The sequence below is a fragment of the Sinocyclocheilus anshuiensis genome, unplaced genomic scaffold, assembly GCF_001515605.1.
Source record: "Sinocyclocheilus anshuiensis isolate Anshui unplaced genomic scaffold, SAMN03320099.WGS_v1.1 scaffold532, whole genome shotgun sequence".
Lineage (NCBI taxonomy): Eukaryota > Metazoa > Chordata > Actinopteri > Cypriniformes > Cyprinidae > Sinocyclocheilus > Sinocyclocheilus anshuiensis.
In genome coordinates, this window is record NW_015555819.1 from 1,794,277 (window position 1) to 1,800,302 (window position 6,026).

Genomic DNA, 6,026 nt, shown 5'->3' on the forward strand with positions numbered 1-6,026 from the left:
AATGGTTGTTTTTTTTTTTTTTTTTTTTTTTTTTTTAGAAAAGACGAATATAAAACTAACAAACATCAACTGCTAAGCAGCAAATCACAAAAAGGAATAGATATGCCATGCATTAATATTAAACCTACATAACCTGATATTTATTTCAGAAGATAGTTGGACAGAAACATGCATGCTCTAATGGCCGCTAGAGGACGCAACACGACTACTAACTGCTTTATATAATACCATGAACTGCAGATAGGAATTTATTTAAATATATCTAACAATAAATTTTAATAAACTGCAGATAGGATTTTTAAAAATATATATCTAACAATAAATGTTAATAATTGAATAATTTGTATAACAATCATATTTCTAATTGTTTTTATAATTTTATAAAATATAATTACAATATTATAAAATAACAAAATGTATATGTAATGTTTTAATATATCAGAATGTTTATATTAATCATGTTATGCATTGTATTATTAAAAATGTATAATATATAATACATTCAATATAGTAATAGTGTATATCAAAATAATACATGTATATATTTAAAAAAATTTATGAAATTATTTAAAATATGTATATTTTGTATTTACAGTGAAACTACAGTATTTCTGAACTCGCAACTGCGCGTGCGGCTCGTGTTCTCTCACGCTCGGATCAGGCAGAGTTAAACTGGAGTCTCATCTGTCCACGCTGAGCGGCTTCACTATGAACACACATGTTATTTACTAACAGCCTGTGCAGCGCAGAGCGTCTGTTTTCAAAGGTAAAACATTTATTTGGGTTATAATGCTGTTTTATTGCCGCTCAGTTTGATGAGAGTGTCTTTTATCGGCCGGTATTGTACTACTGTCGCGTCCGTGCTTGAAAACAACTCCGATGAAAGTCTATTGATCTTACTGAAGTCTGATAAAGCCTTGCTTTGGGAGTGTTTATTATCTTATTACAGAGTCTTGTTTTTAAACATAGCCGGTTTACAACTAAAAGTTGCGTGTAAATACACTTAATGTTACTTTAGTTGCAACACATGTGAAGGCGATTGATGTTGCCGTTGGAGTCTTTTATCATTTATATTTACATCAAGAGCTCAAATAATGCCGCATTATGTATCTAAACTGAATTGTATGAGTCACATGTGTCTGTTTGAGAACTCTTGCATGTAAATAAATCCATCCCGGATCACGTTCAGCTTCCCCAAATGAACATTTTGCCATGATGACTACTTTATTTAAATGTATTAATATTTAATATGTGAAAAGTGACTTATTTTCAGAATGGAAATGAGAAGGTAAATAGTGCTTTAGTTTCAGTGCACTACGCCATTTGCTGGCAGTTCCCATGAGACATGAGTTTCGTGTTGAAACCTTGAACTTCAGAAGGACATGATGCATTGTGGTCACCAGCCTACTTCCTTACCTTCTTTCAGGGCACAAGGTGTGGCCCACGCCGGTTTCCACTTGAGTCTGCCGCTCTTGTGTTTAGCTACCTAATATCAAACACTTCACCTTGTCCTCAAATCCTCATATAAATCTTCAATGTGTTGCCAGAAGTCACTGGATTAGATGTTCTTTATGCATTGTACTAAAATAAATTCACCAGAGGAAGTGGTCCAGCGGAAACCATGTGTTTCTGTTTCTGAAACCCCCCAGTGAGAACTAATGAACCGCAGTCACACTGACATGTGCGGCCTGCTGCACATATGTGTAACATCAGAAAGAGGATAATTGTGTCGGAGACACTTTGAGATGAGCCTTACATCATTACATTTTGCTTGTCATAATGTTGGAGGGTTAAGTGAAGCGTTATGGCCGCTGAAAGTTGAACTGTGACATTTGAGCATGTTTTGCAGACTGCTGATTTGTATTGCGTGTATACAATACTCTATTAGATCATCTGGGAAGAAAGTAACATGTTGTAGCCTGTCATCTAATAGGTTATGGGTTCTCTCTCTCTTTTTTTGTTGCTTCTAGAAATACTGTAGTTTAAAAGTGTTGTGAGTCACTCTCTTTGCACAGGCAGCTGGAAATGAGCTGTCATCACCAAAAATTCATATCTGGCTCATTTTCGACCTTTTAAAGTTTGGTGGACAGCTCTGCAAAATGGCTAGCGTTCCTCTGTAGTTCTGTAAAGTTGTTGGTCTTCTATTTTTCATTATGGTGGATCTGATGAAAAGTTTGTGACATTAAGATGCCAAACGTTCCAGACGCTCTTAAATTCTTCACACCTCGCACCTTTCCTTTGGTGTCCAGAGTTGAAAAGGCCACTTGAGATTTCCCTGTTGAAGAGTCGGGGGGGGAAATAGGCTGAGCTATTTTAACAGAACATTGCTTTTGTTGTTGATTTGCTAGACTTGGGCAACACACAATGAACAGTTTTTCATTGCGTCTAAGCACCAGGCTTAGCCTGATCCATCAATCAAAATAATAATAATAATAAAAGTCTATTTTTGATGCATTGTTATAGTTCACCCCCAAAAAATAACACAAATTAATAATTTTTTTTATGAAACCTAAGACATTTCTCCTCCACTGAACGTTATATGAACTTTTCGAAGCATTAACATTTTGGTATAATGGACTTTCAGAACTCTCTCAGGTTTCATTAAAAATACGTTAATTTGTGAGGATGAATAAAACTCTTATGGTTTTGGAACAACAATGGTGAGTAAATAATGACAGAATTTTTGTTCCAATTTTCATAGCTCTTCAAATTAGAAAAAAACAAACAAACTGGAAGCACTATAAAAAATATTAAAATATACTATATTAATATAAGAAAATATTATTCTTAATTCCTTTTTCCTGTGATGAATTACTCTCGGTTACTCTAAGTTAGGCTTATGCACATAAGTTTAAGATATTGGCATATGGACTTTAGGTTGTGACATTATGTGTTTAATTATTAAATCCACTTGTTTGTTTCCCAGGGATATTTCATAGTGTGTATCACATGCTAAACTAATAGTCCAGACTTGTTCTCTGCAGTACATTGGAATACAATACATGAGATCTTGCAAAACCCCTATTTATTTATTTATGTTAATTTATTGGTTGTTTGACTCTTGGGTTTCGGTGAGATTCTGCAGCTTGGTTGCGTAACTTCAAATTACGTGGTCAGCCCATGGAAAGTCCGAGCCTGATGTGAAACTGATGTGGCTAAACTTCACTTTTGTACACAATTTATTGAATATAACCTACATGGGAAAGTTCAAGTATTTCTTGAAGTCATTCTCAAAACGAACCCAAAGCTGTCCATGAAACGTGAATATTCACACTTCCATGTAAACTGTAGTGCATCTCTGCTATGTGTATTGCTCTTGTTGCATATCTGCATATTGGCTCCTGCCAGTAAAAACTGCTGAATTGAGCACAGATCAGTGTTAAGAATCTTTCCCCATCAGCACCTTTTCATTGCCCTCCTGCCGCTGACCTGTGATTGATTGTATTCACAAAGGAAACGCTCCTGCTGTGCAAACAACAGTCTGGTGGTGGTGACACACCTATGCCTTTGGCTGAACATCACATGGTATTTTCAACAGGATCCAACTGTGGATTTAGAGCTTGCATTTAGTTTAAAGGAGTGATGTATGATGCATTTTGTAGTGGTGTAAATAAAAATAAAAATTCCAGTATGCTGTTGTCAAAATGGGTAAAAACCATTTTCGAAAAGTTGAAATTGTTTACATTAACAAAACAGTTTAGTTTCACTTAGACCTTAGATCTTTAGCATCTCACATAATTGCACTTAAATTGTGCCACTGGTTTTGTCTGAAACCTCAAAGAAGAATGGCTGCATCACAGCAGACTTATAATTGAAAGCATGCGGTTGTTTAAGGTCTATGGGTGACTTCTGTCTCTTTAGTTTCATGAGAAATTTGAAACACAGCTTTGGCTTTAACCTTTGCTTGGACAGTGATAAACCTGTTTGATCAGCCTTGAAGCTGGTTTATTTTGTTAAGCCTAAAGAAAAATGTTTCATCATGGTTTTAAGTAACCATTTATTGCACAAGGATGGACGGTAGTCCTAGTGGCCCACATTTTTGATCCCATGATTTCTGTCAAGCCATTAAGTTCCCTGACTCGTAGACGAGACTCACTGTGGTAAATAAATTATGCTTGCATCTCTTGCTAGCTGTGACCTGTTTTCTCTGGTCAGCTTATAGGAGACTTAATGCTTCTCAGAGAAGCCTTTCCCTACAGCAGTAACAGAAATCAAGGTGTTTTAGCACAAGATCAAGTCTTATGCCTGTGATCTGTTTCTTGTGGCTCATTTGACTTCTCAAGAGGTTGATGATTACGTGCAGAAAGAATTTGGATAGTGCTGTTTCATTATTTAATCACCTAGCCTACATGTTGGAAATCTGTAGAGCGTATGACTCTATTTCTTCCGTGGAACACAAATGAAGAAATGCTGAATAATGTAGGCTAACTCCAATGTTTTACATATAATGAAAGTGAAAGGGGATGCGGGCTGTTTATTTGTACATTATTCAGTATTTCACAGAAAACATCCTGCTAACATAATAAGAAGTTTAAAATACTATCTGGGAAAAAAAAATTGTACAAATTTTACTTTTATGGGTACATAATCTTGTTTTTTGCACATTCTCTACCTCTAAAGGTGCACATTAGTACCTTAAAGTAGTAGGCTAATATGTACCCTTAATGTATACATTGGGGTTAATAAGGTAAAAAGTTATCCCTTTGAGGATACTGCCCCAGTGACAAGCTGTTGTACCCCTAAAGGTACAATTTTAGCCCATTTTTTTTTTCCTGAGAGTGAAGGGAAGTTTGAAAGGGAAATTTGGGTTTCCATTTATACGATCTGAATGGGACAGGTGGTTAAACAGAGAAAGGTGCCCATGTGTCTCAGCAGAGCAGTTGTCTGGTGAACTGTAGACTCTAAGAGTCCCACCTGTCCACAGAGAATGTGAACTAACAGACCTCGACAGTTTTCAACACATGGTGGCAAGTATCAGCTGCGAAAGTCCTGCTCTGTCAATTTCTGATTCCATTGTGTCGCCACAGAGGTTCATAGGACCAAGTAACATTTCCTTCATAGTTAATTTGATTCCTCAAACAAGAGGAGACAAAATGAGAGAAATGTTTACGTTTTCTTTCTAGAATCTAATTGGTCTAACTTTTGAGTCACACTTTTGAGTTGCATTTTTATTTAAATTGACTTACACAGACAACTTATTAATGGTTCATTCACCCTGAAATAACCAGATGATATTTCACAGTGGGGCTAGTTATTACCAGCACAGAACCAAAAATTTGGTAATATTTTAGTAGGGACCTATTCTCACTATTAACTAGTTGCTTATTAGCCTGCCTATTATTAAAGGATTAGTTCTCCCCAAAATGAAAATTCTGTCATTAATTACTAACCCTCATGTCGTTCCAAACCTGTAAGACCTTCGTTCATCTTCGGAACACAAATTAAGATATTTTTGATGGAATCTGAGAGCTCTCAGACCCTCCATAGACAGCAACGCAACTGAAATGTTCCCAGACAGAAACGTAGTAAGGACATCGGTAAAACAGTCCATGTGACATCAGTGGTTCAACTTCAATTTTGCGAAGCTACGAGAATACCTTTTGTGCGCAAAGAAAACAAAACTGACGACTTTATTCAACAATTCTTCTCCCCCGAGTTACTGTCTTCCGCCATTTTGGAGAGTATCACAACGCATACGCACGCTTTACGCTAAGCGTAAACAACGCTGATTACACTGATTACGTTCTTGGGTACTCTCCAAAATGGCAGAAGACGTAACTCGGGGGAGAAGAATTGTTAAATTATGTAATTTTTGTTTTCTTTGCGCATAAAAAGTGTTCTCGTAGCTTCGCAAAATTGAAGTTGAGCCGCTGATGTCACATGGATTGTTTTACCGATGTCCTTATTACGTTTCTGTCAGGGAACATTTCAGTTGCGTTTCTGTATATGCAGGGTCAGAGACCTCTCAGATTCCATCAAAAATATCTTAATTTGTGTTCTGAAGATGAACAGAGGTCTTATGGGTT

The 6,026-nt window shown here is 36.3% G+C and overlaps 1 protein-coding gene across 1 annotated transcript in view; it reads left to right on the forward strand.

The window, feature by feature from the left end:
* Window positions 1-640: 640 nt before the first annotated feature.
* LOC107675285 (USP6 N-terminal-like protein) overlaps window positions 641-6,026 on the forward strand; it is a 23,444-nt gene continuing 18,058 nt past the window's right edge. Inside the window, exon 1 of the mRNA XM_016469584.1 lies at window positions 641-766. The gene's annotated coding sequence lies outside the window, so the exon portion shown is untranslated. The remainder of the gene's footprint in view (window positions 767-6,026) is intronic.